The sequence below is a fragment of the Phocoena sinus genome, chromosome 15 (assembly GCF_008692025.1).
Source record: "Phocoena sinus isolate mPhoSin1 chromosome 15, mPhoSin1.pri, whole genome shotgun sequence".
Classification (NCBI taxonomy): Eukaryota; Metazoa; Chordata; class Mammalia; order Artiodactyla; family Phocoenidae; genus Phocoena; species Phocoena sinus.
This window is the reverse complement of record NC_045777.1, coordinates 70,637,890-70,658,107: the sequence shown is the minus strand read 5'-3', so window position 1 is coordinate 70,658,107 and position 20,218 is coordinate 70,637,890. Positions and strand designations below refer to the sequence as shown.

Sequence of the window (20,218 nt, the reverse complement as noted above, 5' to 3'; positions counted from 1 at the left end):
TAATGGGTATAGGATATTTTTGGAGCAATAAAAATGTTCTGTAGTTAGATAGTAGTGATGATTGCACAAATTTATAAGTATACTAAAAACTACTTAATTGTATACCTCAAAAGAGTGAATTTTATGGTATGTGAATTGGATCTTAATTACAATTTTTTTAAATGAAGGCAAAATAAATCTTTATTTTTTATACCAAAAAAAAAAAAAAAAAAGCTGAGAGGATTTGTCACCTGTAGACCTACATCAAAAGACATATTAAAGTGAATTTTGGGGGCAAAAGGAAAATAATCTCAGATGGGAAGCAATTTGCTGTAGGAAGGAATGAAGAGCAATAGAATATTATAAATAATATTGATTGCTGAAAATAATAATGATCATATCTTATGAAGTTGAAACAATATGCAGAATTAAAATACATTACCATGATACCCCAAAGATAAGAAGGGGTGAATAAAGTTAAAGGTCACTGTATTGTCTGGGAAGTGATAAAAATACTAATATAAAGGTAGACTCCAAAAGAAAAAAATCAATTACGCATGCTGTAATCGCTAAGAAAAACACTAAAAGAGTTACAAAAGAAAATATAACAAACTAATAGACAGGAAACATGATTAATAAGTTTTAAAACTTTATTCATCTAGGAAATGGAACAAAGAAGGAAAAGGAACAAAGAATAGATAGGACAAAAGGAAAACAAATAGTAAGAAGTTACACTTAATCCCAAACACCTCAGTATTTTTATTAAATGTATGAACTAATCACTGAAATTAAAGACATAACCTTGAAACCAACACTTTTCATTAAAATAAAGTGAAATTATAGTTTAATCTCATAAATATACTTACAAAAATTGTAAACAAAATATTAACAAATCAAATCTGATGATATATACAGAAGTAAATTATATAGCCTTATCACATGAGGTTTATTCCAAGAATACAAGGGTAGTTTGACATTTGAAAGTCAGTAATCTATTTCACCACATAAACAGAATAAAGAAGAAATTTTATACGATAATTTAATAATTTTTAATATGACATTTAATAATTTGCAACACTGATTCATGATTTTTAAAACACTCTCAGGAAACCAGGAATAGAAGGAGCGCTCTTAATCTGATAGGGAGCACACAGGCATGCGCACATGTGCACACACACACTATATACAACTAACATCCCTAATGGTCAAATATTGAACACTTTATCCTCTAGGGCAGGACAAAGGTAAGAATGTCTTGTACTGGAGGTCCTAGCCAATGCAATAAGGCAAGAAAAATAAATAAATTTATAAATATTAGAAAACTATAAGGATTGGAATGATATTATCTTAAAAAGTCCAGATACTTAACAGATAAACTGTTAGATAATAACTGTTAAACAAGGGCACTGAATTTGAGACTAATATAAAAAATATATTTCTAAAGATCAACAAAGTTGACAAACCTTTAGCTAGACTAAGAAAGAGAAGATTCAAATACCTAAAATCGGAAAGAAAGATGAGACATTACAACTGATGCCACAGAAGTAAAATTGATTATAAGATACAACTATGAATAATCATACAGCAACAAATTTGATAATGTAGAAGAAATGGATAAATTCCTAAAAACCTGCCAAGACTGAATTATGAAGAAATAAGTAGGCTCTAAGTAGACTGCAAAAGCAACAAAAGCAAAGATAGGGAAGTGGGACTACATCATAGTAAGAAGCTTCTGCATTGCAAAGAAAACCATCAGCAACATGAAAAGGCAACCTACTGAGTGGGAGAAAATATTTGAAAATTATATATCAGATAAGGGACTAATATGCCAAATATATAAAAATCTCATACAATCTGATTTTAAAATGAGCAGAAGATCTGAATAGACATTTTCCCAAGGAGAACATACAGATGGACAATAGGTACATGAAAAAAATGCTCAACATCATTAATCATCAGGGAAATGCAAATCAAAATCACAATGAGATTTCACCTGACACTTGTTAGAATGGCTATTATCAAAAAGACAAGAAATAACTAGTATTGGTAAGGATATGAAGAAAAGGGACCCCTTGTGCACTGTTGGTGGAAATGTATTTGGTGCAGCCACTATGGAAAACAGTATGGAGGTCCCCCAAAAGATTAAAAATAGAACTACCACATGATCCAGAAATTCCATTTCTGGGTATATACCCAAAGGAAATGAAATCAGTATCTCAAAAATATATCTGCACCTCTATGTTCATTACAGTATTATTTACAATAATCAAGATATGGAAACAACCTAAGTGTCCTTCAATAGATAAATGGATGAAGATGATGTGGAATATACATACAATGGAATATTATTCAGCCATGAAAAATAATGAAATCTTGCCATTTACAACATGGATGAACTTCTAGGGTATTATGCTAAGGGAAATAAGCCAGACAGAGAAAGATAAACACTGTATGATCTCTCTTATATGTAGAATCCAAATATAATAATAATAAATAAGTTCATAGATACAGAGAACAGGTTGATGGTTGCCAGAAGAAAGGAGTGGGAGGTGGGAGGAGTAGGTGAAGGGGGTCAAAAGGTAAAAAGAAAAAAAATGTGGTGCATTATTGAGCAAAAACAACAACAAAAAAAAAGCAGCAAAAAAAATCTTTTTAATGTATGTACTTGCAATGAGAGTCTTGTTCAGTGTAGTTAAATTTCATGAACAGACTATTACTCCATAAATCATAATGTTACACCAACACTGAGTATTGCATTTATTCTAGCTTTGCCTATGTCACTGAGTAATGCTGCAGAAACTAAAATATATTGCAACTTGAATACAATGCATTTTCTCTAAAAGCAATGACACAGCTTATTAAAATACTCACTTTGAACTTTATATCACCATCACTGAAACTAGGGAGAATTTAAAATCATAAAATAAACTATCAATTATAGAGAGGATATTAATTTTACATAGCAATGTATGATTCTGACAAATTTACCTTTACAAAGTAGAACGTAAATTAAGTAACTTTGTAGAAATCAACTGATAGGTGATTCAGTATCAACATTCATATGTTGATACTGAATACTAATACTAATTTTGACCTCTATTTTAAGAAGAACCAACTTTGTTTCATTTTAAGAAGTCATAAGCCACACTGCAAAATTTATGTACTATTTTCCTTATTTTAAAAAAATATTTTTAAGTATGGAGAAGTAGAATATGTGGTAAACAAATCATACCTCTTGTGTCCTGGTATCTTCCCAGATAGCTTATCAAAAGGGAAATAAATACTTGCACAATTACCTTGTGTATAAGTCTAAAATCTATAAAAATATGCATCAGGCAATAATAGATTAATATACTGAGGTGTCAGATAAATCGCCAAATGCTGATGAAGATAGCTTGATTGATGGAGTAAACTACCTTCATTAAATTGGGGTATGTTTTATTGTTCTCAAAAAAGGAGACAATAATAGGTCACACTGTAATTCCATTTTTTTCTCCAGTGGAAGTACCTTTTGAATTTAGAAATTTTTTCACTTATAAAAGACACAAACAGGGCTTCCCTGGTGGCTCAGTGGTTGAGTCCACCTGCCGATGCAGGGGACACGGGTTCGTGCCCCGGTCCGCGAAGATCCCACATGCTGCAGAGCGGCTGGGTCCGTGAGCCATGGCCGCTGAGCCTGCGTGTCCGGAGCCTGTGCTCCGCAACGGGAGAGGCCACAACAGTGAGAGGCCCGCGAACCGCAGAAGAAAAAAAAAAAGACACAAACAAAAAGACAAATTGAAAAACAAGAATGGAAAAGAAACTGAAATGGGAGATTATATCTATATCTGTTATAGTTTCCTTCATATAATTATATATTTTATATAAATATATAATATGTTAAACTATGTATATAATTATATACAACATATAGAGAGAGAACTCCTACAAAACAATTATAAATAAATAACCCAGAACTCAATTTGTTTTTAAATGGACAAAAAGCTTAAGCAGACACTTCCTAAAAGAGGACATCCAAACAGCCAACAAGCATGTTAAAAAGGCTTAAAATCATTACTTATCAAAGAAATGCAAATTTATATCCCAATATGATAGCACTACACATCAGCCTAGAATGACTAAAATGAAAAAAAAAATTTCCAAGTGCTAAAACGGATATGAACTAATCAAAACTCTCAATCTCTACTCAAGTTTCTCTGAGGAGTGTAAATTGGTACAACCACTTTGGAAAACTTCTGCTGAACAGGAGACCCAACAATTCCATTTCTAGATTATGCACCAAAGAGCAAAATGTACATGTACATAAGCAGACATGTACTGGAGTGCTCACAGCAGCATTATTTACCTCCCCAAACTGGAAAGAACCCAAGTTCTTGGTTCCCCTGTATCTTCTTTCGCTCACTGATGATTCAGGAATGGGACTCATTCAGATCCTTAAGCCGGTCATCATTTCCAATGTGACCCAGGTGGGGACTGGGGTTTGAAAGTGAACGGTGAGGGGTGTGGTAAAATTAAAATGGCCCGTTTTCCATAGGGACCAAGAAGACATGAGGTTGTTGAAGAGGGACTCCCCAGCAGTGCCAGAAACAAGACCAAACAGGTCACCAGAAGGGGAAGTGTCAAGACTGAGGGACTTCCCGAGACGGAACACAGAAGAAAGGGCTCCTAGTTTGTCCCTGGTCTCCAAGGACTTCTGCTCACCTGCCCTCCTCCTGCCCTCCTCCCTGACCTCCCTGCCTCCAGCTGTGGCCCCTCCAGCCCAGTCCTCATTCCAGCTATGTCTCTCCACGGCTCCCCACTGCCCTTCAGAGAAAGCCCCAAATTCCTCAGCCCAGCATTCAAAACATGTCAGGATCTGCCCCCCAACATTCCCTTTGCCCCTAGTCTTCATCCTGGACTCCAGGTTCTCCAGATCCCCGACATCTGGACATCTTCACAACATCCCCATTCATCTGGTTCTCACACCTTCGCACGTGCTGTTTCAGCCACCGGAACTGTCTGCTCCCCCTGGCTGTCTACCAGCTTCCTACTCAGGCTTCAAAAGCCAGTTCAAATGTCATCTCCTTTGTAACTCTTTGGCCTCTCCAAGACATGAGTCACTCCTTCCTCTGGGGTCCGTCCTTCCACCAGAGCACACCGCTCATGGTGTTTTTGGCAACATTCTGAGCAATTTCTAGGCGGGAACCACGTGTTGCTTGGTTACTGCTGAATGGCAGTGGCTAACCAGTGCCTGACAAGACAGTAGGTGCTCAAAGCATTTGTTACATGAGTGACTAAACGCAAGAAGATGCTTTCCATCATAATGGATTTTGACGCTTACCCTCAATGTTGAAACCCATGGAGACTGTACACTCCAAAGATAAATCTTATTCTTTTTGACTCTTCTTTCTTAAATTCAGCGCACTGAGGATCTGTATGCACTTGATAAGGATAGAACTCCAGAGCTCCAACATTTTTCCCCCACCTCAGGGCCTGTGCACATGCCACGTCTTCTACCTAGAACACTTTCCCCCTCTGCTTCTTTACTTTCTTATCCTCAGGTTTCAGCTACAGTGTTGCCTCCTTAAAGAGGCAACCTTCTCTGTCTAAAATGCGTCTCCCCTGCAGTTCTGGGTACCACACACCCCTCTTTCTTTGTCTCCTTCTTGGCAACTGTAATATTAGGATTCGTTTAGCAAATGTTCCTGGTTTTGTGTTTATGACCTGTCTCTATCCTGAAGCATAGGCTCCCAGAGGTTGGGAAATTTACCTATTTTGTTCACGAGGCATCCCTCGTGCAGAGATCAGGGCATGGAACATAACAGATACTTAACAAGGAGCTGAAGAATGGTGAAGACTGTAGGTGTCCAGTCCTACAAGGAGCAAGCCCCAAGGCAGCCCCCAAGAGGTCTTGGTTTCTCCATCCACTTTGTCACTGTCCTCAGGAACTTCCCCCCACCCGGGGCAACACCCTCAGCTTCCAGGGTCTGAGTGACCATGACCGCTGTCATCAGATTAGCAGCAAGAAATTGTCATAGAGGGACGTTGGGTTGCCCAGGGTCACACAGCGAGTTCTTAAAGCGGAGCTCTCAGGCTGGGGAAGAACCAGCCTTGTGGCCCTGGATCCAGAAGGAGGCTCTGCCTCTAACTCATAATGGGACCTTGGGCTCTTCTTTTTTCTGGGCCTCGTTTTCCTCATTTGTAGAATGGGGGCAGTGGCCCTGGCCTGGCTGAGGGAGCGTAAGGCGGGTGCTGGGCACACTGTAGGTGTGCGAGTATTGCAAGTTGCCTTTTACATAGTTTGGGGAGGGGGCGGTGACAAAGGGTGGGTTGGGGGTGTCTGAGGACAGGTGTGCCAAGACCCTGGGATGACAGCTTAGTCAGTAGGAGCTGAACATGAGGGGAAAGGCCTGCCCAGCCCGTCCCACCTCTGAGCCTGTGGAACCTTTTCGTCCGTCTCTCTCTCCCAGCCGGGCCATGGATCCCTGTCCACACAGCCTCTCCAAGCCTGACTGGCCTTTCCCTGCAGGAACTTCTCCAGCCTGTGCAACCTCCCCCAGCTGAGGTGCATGCCCCACTCCCAGCAAACTCTTCCTTCCTGTGCCATCTCTATTTGCCCTTCACTGTGCTAGGCAACCCCACCCAGACTGTGCAGCCTCCCTGGGCTCCGGTAGCCACACCTCACCCCAGCCCCATTTCCCCGCCCCCCTGACCAGGAGGGGCTGGCTGTAAGGCAGAGAAAAGAGGATGCTTCAACCAGGGCTGCTTGAGGTCACGAGGAGGGGATGGGGGGCTGGGGTGAGGTGCGGGGCGGGGCTGGCGACCTGCCCTTTATCCCATCCTGGCCCAGCATGCTCCCATCAGCCTGCCCTGGCCCTGGCCCAAGTAGACTGGGGGTTACTGGTTCATACTGGAGAAAGCCTGCAGGCCCCCGTCCCAGGCTACATCATCAAGCCCTCTTGGCAGATGAGGAAATAGAGGCCCAGAGAGGCCCAGAGCCTTGCCCAGGGTCACAGAGCGAGGAGCGGCCAGGGCCTGAGCAGGGAGCCAGGCTGGTGCACTTGCCCCACCTCACTCGGGACGATATGAGTGGCCAGATCCTTCCTGGGGGCTGTGAGGACCCGCAGGCCAGGGCCCTTTTGCAGGTGGCCTGGCCATCGGGGGCCCTCAGAGGGACCTCTGCTCACACCCCGGGGAATATTGTCAGGTTGTTTCAGAAGTTCCAAGTTTACTCAGAGCTCTCATTTGAGCTGCCGTAAAAAGTCCCTATGGCCGGGCGCCAGGGTGAGAAGTGGGGGCGGTGCCACCTGTGAGCCATGAAGCGGGGCCTCCTCTCAGCCCCCCTTCCCCTGCCCCTGGGGGCTAGGGTGCCGCAGAAGGCACGGAAGGGGAGAAGCGGGGGAGGAAGGGGCTGTGATGGGGGGGAAGACCCCCCCCGTGAGAAAGTGTTTGTTCCCTTGTCTTCACAGCTTTCTTTCCTCTGCTTGTACATGACTCCCCGGGTGACCCTAGGAATCCCCAGCCCTCTCAGAGCCTCAGCTTCCCCATCTGAGAAAGGGGGGAGTAGAATCATTATAGAATGATCATTTATTGAGAGTATATGCCAGAAGCTACACCAAGTGTTCTGGGTAATAACAAGACGATTATTACCAATGATATTTAAAGTAAAACATAGTAGCTGCTATTTCTCGTGAGCCACTGCTAAGCTCTTTCCCCTCAAAATGGCACTGGCTCTGTCTGTGTACCACCGAATCCCCAGGACCTAGGACAGTGCTCAATAAATACACATTGAATAAAACCTCACAGCAAACCGAGATAGGCGTTCTTATTTCCATATAACAGATAAGGAAACCAAAGGTTCAGAGAGGTTAAGTGACTCACTCCAGGTCACACAGTGATGGAGATGGTACTCGAACCTAGGTCTGACTGTTTTCAAAGCCCCAAATCACAATCGGTAGTGTGGTGATGAGCCAGATACAGGGCTCCCCAGCTGACTGTGGAGACCTCCCAGCTGTGTGGAGAAGTTGAGCCATCATTCTGGCCTGCCAGTGTTCTCAAGGCACTGGCTCCCCTCGCTGGGAGGAAGGATGCCCTTTCTTCCTTCCTTCCTTTCATTCATTTATTTATCAGGCCCCAGGGTGGTCCTGATGCTGTGGAGAAGCTGGTCCCTCCCAAAGTTTCTGGTGGCCTGCTTTACTTTTTCTATCTTCTCTTAAACTGGGCCCCTCCTCCAGCAAGCCCCCTTCCTCTGCCTATAAGCCCCTTTGGGCTCCAGTCCCCACCTCCAACCCCTTTCTCTTCCTTGATAGGCAGGCGGAAGCCTGCAGCATCTGGGGCACATCCTTTGTCTTGTTCACCTGCCTCTCCTGGCCTGGGGTCTTGGCCACATCCTAACATAAGGGCTCTTAGTTTCCTCCACTGCGGGGATATGAGTATCCAGACTCCCTGCCAGGTGTGGGGCGGACAAGACTAGGGCTTCTGCTGAACCCACCATGGGGAACAGGTGATCGCGGCTCCCGCTCTGGGGTCTGCCCAGCCCCCTTGATCCAATGCCCCTCTCAGAAGGTGCCCCAGGACTATGACTCTTGCTTTTCTGTTATCCTGTCCAGCAGGTTGCCACCCTGGGGTTCCAAACCCAGCTCTGCATCTTACGGTCACAGCTGACCTGGGGCAAGCTTCTCCTCACTGAGGGGCAGTCTCCTCATCTGTGAAATGGGCTGAATGAGGCCACCAGCCTCACCTGGTGTTGTGAAGATGATGGGAGAGCTTCACACGCCTGTTGCATGCTGAGCGCTGGCCCCGGGAGGACCAGAACCCAGGCGGCTGAGGGAGGTGGGACCGACTGCACGTTCCCGAGTGTGTCCCTGCACCTTCTATGGCTCTTGGAAACTGGCCTTTCTCCTCCACAGGCTCCAGCCTCCCCATGATGCAAACTCCCTTCCTGGGCAGGACCCCAGCCAGTAGCTTTGATATTTTCATTCCCTCGAATCCTCACAACCAGCCCTACAAGGACGGAGCTGCCATTCTCCCCATTTCACAGATGAGAAAACCGAGGCTCCACGAGGCTAGAAGAAGCAGAGAAACTTGCCCAAGTTCACCCAGCCAGGAAGCCGCATGGCTGGATTTTGAACCCGCCAGGTTTTCCCCACTCTACCATGTGCTTCTAAAACCCCCGCACTTTCCCCCAGGGGAAAGCAGATGTCCTCCCAGGAGCAGCCCCTGACTTTTTAATGCCCCACCTGCCCTGGGTCCTCTGCATCCTAAGTTCCTCTCCAGGCGTTTATTCACCTGCTCCTCTGCCAGGAGTGTGTCTGCCTGTTTCTTCCTTCCCCCTTTTTTCCCCAAGTCAAAATTCAACCCATCCTTCAAGGCTCAGCCTCCCTGAGTCTCCTTATTCCCCTCTCCTCTGCACACACAGAACGGATTTGCCTCTCAGCATCAGCATATCCGCCGTGTTTTCAGGAGAACGATGAGGAGACAGCATGTGGAGGGCAGGACCAGCCTCCAAGTCACCTGCCGACCCTGCTACGTACTGGTTGAGTCACCTTGGGAAAATCACTCTACCTCTCAGAACCTGTATTTATCTGTGAAATGGGCACACCAACGCATCTTAAAGGATTTAGATAAAATAAAGGAGATAAAACACAGAACCTGGTACAAAGTCGATGCCTCCCCACTTCCCCAAACAGACCCCGTCACACTCATGCCCACCCCTGCCCGGCTCAGCTGCCCAGAACCATGGCGACTGTCACATCATGTTCAGTCTGGAACCAGCTTTCCCTCCCCAGCCCCTGCCTTTTGGAGGATGGTTTCCACAACCTCAGGGGGTCATCTCAGCCATGCCTATGCCTCTGCCTCTATGTACCTGGGGCCTCTTGCAGACCCACAGAGAGGCACGCCAGGCAGGTGAACTGTCCCCAGGTGTGATGAGGCCACAGGACCCCTGCACGTCTTCCTGGGCAGAGAAGGTACCTCCCCCCCACCCCCCCTCCAGAGCGGTAGCTAGAGGTGAGTTACCTGCTGTCCTACTTCTTTCTCAGAAATCCATTCTCTCTGTGCTTCGGGCAATCCGGTGGGCTCCCAGGGGACAGCAGCTGGGCTTGGCGTGAGGGATGGGGGTCTGGGAGAACAGGCAGGGGACTGGGGTGGGAAGCTGTAACCTGCCCCAAGTCACCGACCAGACAGCACAAGACCTGTCACCCAGACGGACGGCAGCTGGGCTCCGGGCAGGCGGGCCACGCAGAGGCAAAGGCAACCATCAGTCACGTCCCAAGGAGGTCACACACGGACAGAAGACAGAGGTTGCTGGGCAGGGACCGGTCAGCTGCATGGGGGATGGACTGACAGCAGCCAAGGGCTGGCCCGCCAGTCAGACAGGAGAAGCCAAGCAAAGAGGTAGCTGGCCACCCAGGCAGACAGACAGACAGCCGTGTGGCTGTCAGTCACGCGCAGGGAGAAGCAGGCCGACAGTCGGACCCCGAGCCCTTCGGTCGTTCAGCAGAGAGACGCCAGTGAGTCCGCCAGAGGCGATGCCTGCCATCCCAGCCCCACCGCGTGCTCACGGTGGGGAGGAAGGGGAGGATGTGGTGAGCCGCTCCCCAGGCCCCGCCCACAGAGCAGCCGGCTCCTCCCCCAGGGAGCGAGAAAGAGGTGGGAGGGGGCCCGGCCGCAGGGCAAGGCCCACTGCTCACCAAAGGTCGCCGGCTAGGAAGACATTTGGGGCCACCGGCGTGACGTTTGCCTCCTGCGGACGGGTGACAAGACCCCCACAGGCCTCACAGTCTTGACCTTTAAGGCGGGCAGGGGGGCGGTGAGCCGCCGCTTCTCCCAGCTGTGGAAACTGAAGCTCCGAGGGGGGAGGAGGTGGCACAGCGAGACCCGCGAGGTCCCCAGGGGTCTCAGCTCAGAGAGAAGCATGAGAGCCCAGAGACCTGCCCAAGGTCCCACGGAGAGGCAATGGCCCTTCTTCTGGAGTTTGCACGCTGGCCGGCTTCACTCCTCTCGCTGCCTGCCTGGCCCAGCAGAGGTCTGAGTTCCGGACCCCCTCCCAGACTCCCTGAGCCTTTTTCCTTTGAATCCGGCTTCCTGCTGCAATGCTGCAGGGAGTAGGATGCTGTCTCTGTGCCTTTGAGAAGACAATCCCTTGGGCATGTCACATCACCCCTCTGAATGCCTCGCTTTGCCCATCTGTCAAATGGGGAGACCTAGCCGTTTTACACATGGGAACTCAGGAAGAAAATAGAGAAAAGAAATTCTCAAGAGAATTCTTGTCTTGCTGACAAGCCAAGGGCCCGTGAGAGGGTCAGATGCCTCTTGCAAACATTTATGAAACCTGGGGACAAAATTCAGCAAGTTCACACCCAGCAAGCCTCAAAGAGCTGGTGCTATCACAACTACTACGATTAGTATCTTGCATTTTTTAGGCACTAGGTGATCTCATTTATTCTACAAACCCTGTGAGGCAAATAAGATTATGACTATTTATGTTACAGTGGGAGAAACTAAGGTTCAGAGGGGTGACATGTCACACTAGCCAAGAAGTGTCAGAGCTGGGATTTGAACCTGGGTGGATCAGATTCCTAAGGCTGTGGAAATGGGCCCAAACGCTTCATCCTTGAAATGTTACCAGGGTGGATGGGGGCTGTTTTGTGCTGTTTTAATGACACAGGTTGGCTCAAACACACATGCCATCTCTCCCCAGCTGACTCATTTTTGGGAAATAATTTGCAGCTAAGCCACATGACCGCTCCAGAGAAAAAGAGAAAGCATCTTGTTATTTATTCTTTTTTTTTTTTTCTTTTTCTAGCTGTTTCTGAGGAACTTGGTACAAATTCCCCTGTGGCCGATTCAAAAGATGTTTGCCCTAAAGAGATTCTCTTCCTCACAACCAAAATATCTTGTATTCTCTGGAGCTGGCTTTCTTGAGAGGAAGCCAGCTTTTCTTTGTCTCTTGATCTTCAGGGTGAGTTTTCTGATACCATGGTTGAAAGATCAAGAGAAAGAGTAGTTAAAAAAAAAAAAAAAGAGCTAATATTTGCTGAAAGCTGATTCTGTGCCAGGGTTTTAAGGACTTTAAAGGTGTATCACCTCACTTAAACCTCAGAATAACATGAGAAGGTAGTTATTATTACCATCATCGACATCATCCCTATTTTACAGATAAGGAAACCAAGGCTCAGAGAGGTTAAGTGACTTGTTCAAGGTCACACAGCTGATGCTGGTGGAGATGAGATTTGAACTCAGTCATTTGGGCTCCTGAGTTTACATTCTTGATCACTGCACTACACTGCTTCTGGATGTATGTTAACCCAGGGATATTCAGTCCCTCTTCCCACCCTCCCTCCCAGCTGCCTGCCTTCCACCCACCCATTCACCCACCCACCCCCTCTTGCATTCTTCTACCCACCCACCCACCCAGCCCAACCCACCCATTCTCTCCTTCCGGCCTTCTACCGGCCGACACTGAACATGCCCTTGGCTAGGTACTGGGGACATTCTCCAGAAATACACAAGAGTGGTGGCCCTCATGGAGCCTGTATTCTGGTGGGGAGAGACAGACAAAAAGAAGTAATGGACAAACTAAATGCAAATTATACTGTCATAGAAAACAGATGAGAGGTCTAGGTAGTGACACAGAGGGGGCACCCTGGATGGTAAGAAATACCCCAGCCACAGGGGAAGCATTTTAGGCAGAAGGTCCTGCAAGTGCAAAGGCACTGAGGTGGGAGGGAGTGTGGCTCGGGAGGGAGTGTGGCTCGCTCCAGGAACTTGGGAACTGTGTGGGGAATAGAGTGAACAAGCAAAGGGATGCTAGGAGACGGAGTCATGGAAGTCCCACATCCTGCACACCACCTAGGACCTTGCAGGATGGGGTGAAGAAGGTAGATTTGGCTCCAAGGGAAATTGGATGTCATCTGAGGTTTCATCAGAGGAGTGGCTTAATCCAATCTACATTTTCAAAAGAGTGCTCCAGCCATGATTTAGGGAGTGGGTAAGATGCAGCAGTGGGAACTTAACCCTTTGTGTTTAAAAAGTAGATGCTTTTGGAGATGGAAAGTTAACAGCTGCCATGTCCTTTGGAGTGAAACTGTGTCCCCTTAGAAATAGATCTGTGTTGAGGGAAGGGTCCCTTAAGGGACCCCTCTAGGTCAGTTCCTGTCTCACGAATGTGGCCCAGGAGGTCTCAGAAGAGGGTGAAATAAGATCTCTCAACACCCTCCCAACACCCCTGAGTATTTAAAGCTGGTCAGTGGGGAGGAAGTGGTTAAATCTGCATTTCAGCCAAGGGGACTACTGGGAAAAAAATAATTGACACAGCCCCTCCTTCAACCCATTTCCTCTTTTTTATTTTAACAGTTTTATTGAGGTATAATTTACACAGCATAAAATTCACCCATTGTAAGTGTACAATTCAATGATTTTTAGTAAGTTTACTGAGCTTTGCAACCATCACTGCTATCTAATTTTTTGAATATTTCCAAAAAGGCCCCTTGTTCCTGTTTGCAGTCAATCCCGTTCCCACTCCCAGCCCTAGTAATCTCCTTTCTGTCTCTACTGATTTTCCTTTTTCTTTTCTGGGTATTCTGTATAAATTGAATCACGCATGTGGTCTTTTGTGTCTGCTTTCTTTTCTTTTGCGTAACGTGTGTGAGTTTCTTCTGTGTGGTAGCATGTACTTCATTCATTTTTATGCCCGAGTAATACTCCATCGCACAGATATGCTACATTTGGTTATTCCATTCATCAGCTGGTGGAAGCTGGATTGTGTTCACTTTATCTCTATTACGAATAACACGGCTATGAACATATCCGTGCAAATCTATGTGCAGACCTGCATTTCAAATCTTGCGGATATACACCCAGGAGTGGATTGCTGGGTCATTCTATGTTTAACTTACCGAAGAGCTGACAAACAGATCTCCACAGCAGCCACACAATTTTACACTGCCACCAGTAATGTATGAGAACTCCAATTTCTCCACGTCATTGCCAACACTTACTATTTTCCTTTTTTTTTTTTACTAGAGCCATCTTGGTGTGTATAAAATGGTATCTCATTGTGGTTTTGCTTTGCATTTCCCTAATGGTTAATGGTGTTGAACATATTTTCGTGTGCTTGGTAGTCATTTATACACCTTCTTTGGAGAAATATCTATTCAAGTCCTTTGCCTGTTTTTAACTTGGGCTGTGCTATAGACTGTCTGTTCTCCCCCATAATCACATGTGGAAATCCTACCCCTCAAATGTAATGGTATTAGAAGGTGGGGCCTCTGAGAGATGATTAGGTCATGAGGGCAGAGCCTTCATGAATGTGAATAGTGCCCTTATGAACAAGACACTAGAAAGATAAGTTACTCCTTCTGCCCTGTGAGGATACAACGGTCTATAAACAAGGAAGCGGGCTCTATCGAATCTGCTGGCACCTTGATGTTGGACTTCCCAGTCTCCAGAACTGTGAGAAGTAAATTCTGTTGTTAATAAGCCACCTAGTCTACTGGATTTTGTTATAGCAGCCCAAACAGACTAAGACAGATTGTTTGTCATTTTGTTGTTGAGTTGTAAGAGTTCTTTATATATTCAGGATACTAGACCCTTATCAGATATATGCTTTGCAAATACTTTCTCCCATTCTGTGGTCATCTTTTCACTTTCTTATAGTTTTTAATGTTTATGAAGTACAGTTTATCGCTTTTGTTCTTTTGGTGCCCGTGCTCTTGGTGTCATGTCTATGAGTCTATCACCAAATCTAAGGACATGAAGATATACCCTTATACCTTCCTCTAAGAGTTTTATTTTGTTAGCTCTTATATTTAAGTCTCTAATCCACTGTATATTGATTTTTGTATATGATGTAAGGATCCATGTATGTAGATATCCAGTTGTCCCAGCACCTGCTTGTTGAAGAGACTATTCTTTCCCCATTGAATTGTCTTGGCATCCTTGTCAAAAGTACTGTCCATACATGCATGGATTTATTTCTAGACTCTTGATTAAATTCCATTGATCTCTATTTCTGTCCTTATGCCAGTATTACACTGTTTTGATTACTGTAGATTTGTAGTAAGTTCTGAAATTGGGAGTTTGAGCCCTCCAACTTTGTTGTTCTTTTTAAAGATTGTTTTGGCTATTCTGGGTCCTATGCAATTTCATATGAATTTTAGGATCAACTTTTCCATTTCTGAAAGAACAAAAGGTTATTGGGATTTTGGCAGGGATTGCACTGAATCTAGATGTTGTTTGAGAAAAAGTGCCATCTTAACAATGCTAATTCTTCCATTACATGAACATGGGATGCTTTTTCATTTACTTAGATCTTTAATTTCTTTCAGCAATGTTTTGTAGTTTCCAGTGTATAAGTCTTTCACCTCCTTGGTTAAATCTATTCCTAAGTATATTATTATTTTTGATACTATTATATATGGAATTGTTTTCTTGATTTCCTTTTTGGATTGTTCATTGTTAGTGTATATAAACACAGCTAACTTTTGTATTAATCTTGTACCCTGCCATTTTGCTTAATTTGTTTATTAGCTCTAATAATTTTTTGGTGAATTCTTAAGGATTTTCTAGCTATAGTATTATGTCATCTGCAAATAGTGGTATTTTACCTCTTCCTTTCCAGTTTCTTTTATTTCTTTTTCTTGCTGAATTGCTCTGGCAAAATCCTTCAGTGTGATGTTGAATAGCAGTGGTGACAGCAGGCACCTTTCTTTCTGATCTTAGGGGAAAAGCTTTTGGTGTATCATTCATCATGTGTGATGTTAACTGTGGGTTTTTCACATATGGCCTTTATGACGTTGAGGGACTTCCATTCTATTCCTAGTTTGCTAAGTGTTTTTTTTTTTATCATGAAAGGGTATTGAATTTAATCAAATGCTTCTCTTTTTTTTGCATCAGTTGAGATCAGCATGTGGGTTTTCCTTCATTTTATTAATGTGGTGTACTACCTTGATTAATTTTATGTTGAACAACCCTTGAATTCCTGGGAAAACCCTACTTGGTCATGGTGTATAATCCTCTTAACATGCGATAGGATTCAGTTTGCGGACTAACGGACTTTAATGGGGCCCTACAAGTCCGTTAGGCTCTGTTCACTTTTCTTCACTCTTTTTTTCCTTTATGCACCTCAAACTGGATAATTTCAATTTGCCTATCTTCAAGCCACTGATTCTTTGTTCTGCCTGCTGCAAATCTGATGTTGAACCCCTCCGGTAAATTTCTCATTTCAGTGTTTACTTTTCAGCTCCAGAATTTCTATTTGGTTCCTTTGTATAATTTCTTTTTATTAATATTTTCTATTTGTTCATACATCATTCTGGTTTCCCTTAGTTCTTCATCCATGGTTTCCTTTAGCATTTTGTGCATATTTAAGACACCAGATTTAAGATCTTTATCTAGTAAGCCCAATGTCTGGATTTCCTCGGGGACAGTTTCTGTCGTTTTCCTTTTTGGTTTGTGTTTTCCTTGTGAATGGGCCATGCTTTCCTATGTCTTTTATGCCTTATTGTTTTTGTTATTGTTGAAAACTGGACATCTTGAACATTGTAATGTGATAACTCTGGAAATTAGATTCTCCCCTGACCCTCTGCCCCAACAGGGTTTGCTTTTGTTGTTTGCTTTGGCTGCAGCCATCCATTTGTTTAGTGACTTTTCCAATCTATTTTTGCAAATACCGTATTATTCCTTGTTGTTGTATATTCACTGAAGTCTCCACTCCATTCCATTATCTTGGCAGTCAGCCAGCGATCTGATAGAGATTTCCTTAAACACCTGGAGCCAAAATGAATAAGGCACACAGAACAAAAACTACTTTCTCAGTCTTTAGAGATTGGCTCTGAGCTGGGACTCTTCTTCAATGCTTAGCCAGGCTGACTATAACTGTATTTTAGCTTTCACCTTAGCGTTTCACCTGCTTGTGAAGAATCCAAAGATTAGCCAGAGGTGCAAACCTAGGGTCTTCTCAGATCTTTTCTGTGCTGCATTCAGCCCTGGGCGTACACATTGCATTCCAGATTCCCTGGTATATGTGGAAGCCTTTCAATGCCTTTGTATTTTCCTCTCCAGCCTCCTCCTTCCCAGGCTTTTTGGTCTGTCTGTGCTTGCTCTGTCCATCACCCCTTGCCCCAGTTGGGCAGTATATGTCTTTAAGTTATTTCAACAGACACTACCTAGGAAGCAGCTCCAGTCTTGAAAGAGTTTCAAAGGGGTGGCACAACGAAGGCAAATGCCCAAGCCAATCCCTCAGGAAGCTACCAGACAGATCAAAAGGTACAACCACGATTCTTTGAGAACAAAGTCTGTATTGCCCTTTCCTGTTCTAGCAAATCACACCCAAAATGCAGACCACTGTTCCCCCCCACCCCCGCCCCTACTGAGCTGGGGAATAGGAAGTAGTAAGCAGATAAGCAAAAATGCCACAATACATTCTTAGCAAATACTGAGTCTCTTTCTTCATCAAGGAGGCCCCCTGGTTGCTTTTCAGTTTTGATTAGATTCCAGGAAAAAAAGTTGATTCTGACAGGTTTTGCCAGCTTAATGCTTGTGTCAGTGGAAAGACTGAGCCTTGAAATTCTCTACATTTTAAAGTTTATTAAACTGCAATTTACCAATTATTTTTCCCTTCTGTGGATTGCACTTTTGGTGCATGTCCAAGAGCAATGTGCCTGGCCCAAGGTAACAAAAATTCTCCTTATGTTTTCTTCTAAAAGTTTCATTGTTTTAGTTCTTATGTTTAGCACCATGGTTCATTTTGAGTTAATGTTTGTGTATAGTGTGAGATAATCTAAATTTATCTTTTTGCATGTGAATATCCAATTGTCCTAGCATAATACGTTAAAAGGATTATCTTTTCCCCATGGAATTACCTTGGCACCTATTTTGAAAATTAATTAACTATAAATGTATGGGTTTATTTTTGTACTCTCTATTCTATTCCATTGCTTTAAGTCTATCTGTGTGTCAGTACCACACTGTCTGGATTACAGTAGCTTTTTAAAAAATTTTTTTAATAAACATCTTTATTGGAGTATAATTGCTTTACAATGGTGTGTTAGTTTCTGCTTCATAACAAAGTGAATCAGTTATACACGTACATATGTTCCCATATCTCTTCCCTCTTGCGTCTCACTCCCTCCCACCCTTCCTATCCCACTCCTCTAGGTGGTCACAAACCACTGAGCTGATCTCCCTGTGCTAGGCGGCTGCTTCCCGCTAGCTGTCTGTTTTACGTTTGGTAGTGTATATATGTCCATGCCACTCTCTCACTTTGTCACAGCTTACCCTTCCCCCTCCCTATATCCTCAAGTCCATTCTCTAGTAGGTCTTGGATTACAGTAGCTTTGTAGCAAGTTTTGAAATTGGGAAGTGAAAGTCATGCAACTTTATTTTGCTTTTTCAGAATTGTTTTGCCTATTCTGGCTCCTTTGGATTTCTGTATAAATTTTAGGATTAGCTTGTTAATTTCTGCAAAAATATCTGCTGGGATTTTGACAAGGATTGTGTCGAATCTATAGATCAATTGGGGGAGATGTGCCATCTTAAAAATATTGTATCTTCCAATCCATGCCCATGAACTAGCTCTCCATTTATTTACATCTTTTAAAATCTCTCTCGGGAACCTCCTTCTGCATCCATTTCCTTTTGAGGCCCAACATTGTAGGGCTCCTTTGATGGACCAAATGGTCGGCTAAGGACTCTAGCCAAGGAAGGGCAGGAGGTGTTACACTGAGAACTCACTATAGCAGAAGGTAACATCTAGAGGGTGGTGGCGGGAGGGCTGGGCTGTACACACATGTGGCTGAGACTTGGAACCATCTTTTCATTCTGTTACGCTGTTACAGTGGCTTTATTTCAAGAGCAGTGGCTGAATATAAAACTAATAAACGGTGCCCTCAGTTACGAGTAACACAGAAGGGAAACGATTATCCTGCTTTCAAGACTCACCTGGGTGTGTTTGAGGCTGTGGACCAAACAGGACTCTCATTCAAGCAGATGATAATAACGTCTTAGGATTTTCTAAATCTCTTCCTCAAATTAGTCTCCCTGGTGGGCTGATCAGATTGCCCAGCCATGGATCACATTATTGCTGTTTGAGGCAGGAAGGATGTCTTGGTTGGGTTCCCCCAGAAGCAATTTCTTTTTAATTAATTAATTAATTAATTTTTGGCTGCATTGGGTCTTCGTTGCTGCACGCAGGCTTTCTCTAGATGCGGCGAGCGGGGGCTACTCTTCGTTGTGGTGCGCAGGCTTCTCATTGCGGTGGCTTCTCTTGTTGCGGAGCCAGAAGCAATTTATAAGACAAGGATTCAAGTGCACGTGATGGATTTGCGAGGTGAGCCCAGAAAACATTTGCAGGCGAGTCAGCAAGCGAGGCACGGCAGGGCAGGAAGCCAACAGGGAGCTCGAAGAGCGGGTTAGTGCTGTGGCAACTGGAACTTAATCCAGTTAATTTCTCCAACTTGCCCCAGACGAGGAGCAAGGAAGCCGGGGTATTTCTTCACTAGGACCCCAACTGCCATTAGTAGAGGGCTGCTTCCAGGGGCAGTTCAGCTGCCCTCCTGTGCGTACCTGCAGCCAAAAATAAGCCTTCGGGCTACTAGTTGCAAGTATTTGCAATAAGAACCCCTCAGTGTGTAGAGCTGAGAGGATGAGGGTGAGGCTCCAACGTTGGCTGCAGGGCAAATGGCAGCCACTGCTAATTGCCTCCCAACTTCCTTCCTGCCCTTCTCCCTCATATTAGAACCACAGTGTAGAGAGACTGGGGAGTAGAAGGACGTGTGCTCACTCCCTCTTGCGACAGCACCGGAATCACAACTAATTGCTGAACAATCATCGACAGGAGGACACGGGAACTCACCAAAAAAGACACCCCACATCCAAAGACAAAGGAGAAGCTGCAGTGAGACAGTAGGAGGGGCACAATCACAATAAAATCAAATCCCATAACTGCTGGATCGGTTACTCACAAACTGGAGAACACTTAGACCACGGAAGTCCACCCACTGGAGTGAAGGTTATGAGCCCCACGTCAGGCTTCCCAACCTGGGGGTCCAGCAATGGAGGAGGAATTCCTAGAGAATCAGACTTTGAAGGCTAGTGGGATTTGATTGCAGGACTTCGACAGGACTGGGGGAAACAGAGACTCCACTCTTGGAGGGCACACAAAGTAGTGTGTGCATCGGGACCCAGGGGAAGGAGCAGTGACCCCGGGGGAGACTGAACCAGACCTACCTGCTTGTGTTGGAGGGTCTCCTGCAGAGGC

The 20,218-nt window shown here is 44.7% G+C and overlaps 1 protein-coding gene across 5 annotated transcripts in view; it reads right to left on the bottom strand.

The window, feature by feature from the left end:
• Positions 1-20,218, bottom strand: part of IL21R (interleukin 21 receptor) — a 58,370-nt gene that overhangs the window by 21,807 nt on the left and 16,345 nt on the right. Inside the window, exon 1 of one of the 5 annotated variants that reach the window (XM_032605010.1) lies at positions 18,901-19,822. The exons of 3 other annotated variants lie outside the window; for them this stretch is intronic. The gene's annotated coding sequence lies outside the window, so the exon portion shown is untranslated. Of the gene's footprint in view, positions 1-9,975; positions 11,023-18,900; positions 19,823-20,218 lie in introns of those variants that run through there. One more of the 5 variants, XM_032605009.1, reaches the window with a different exon arrangement.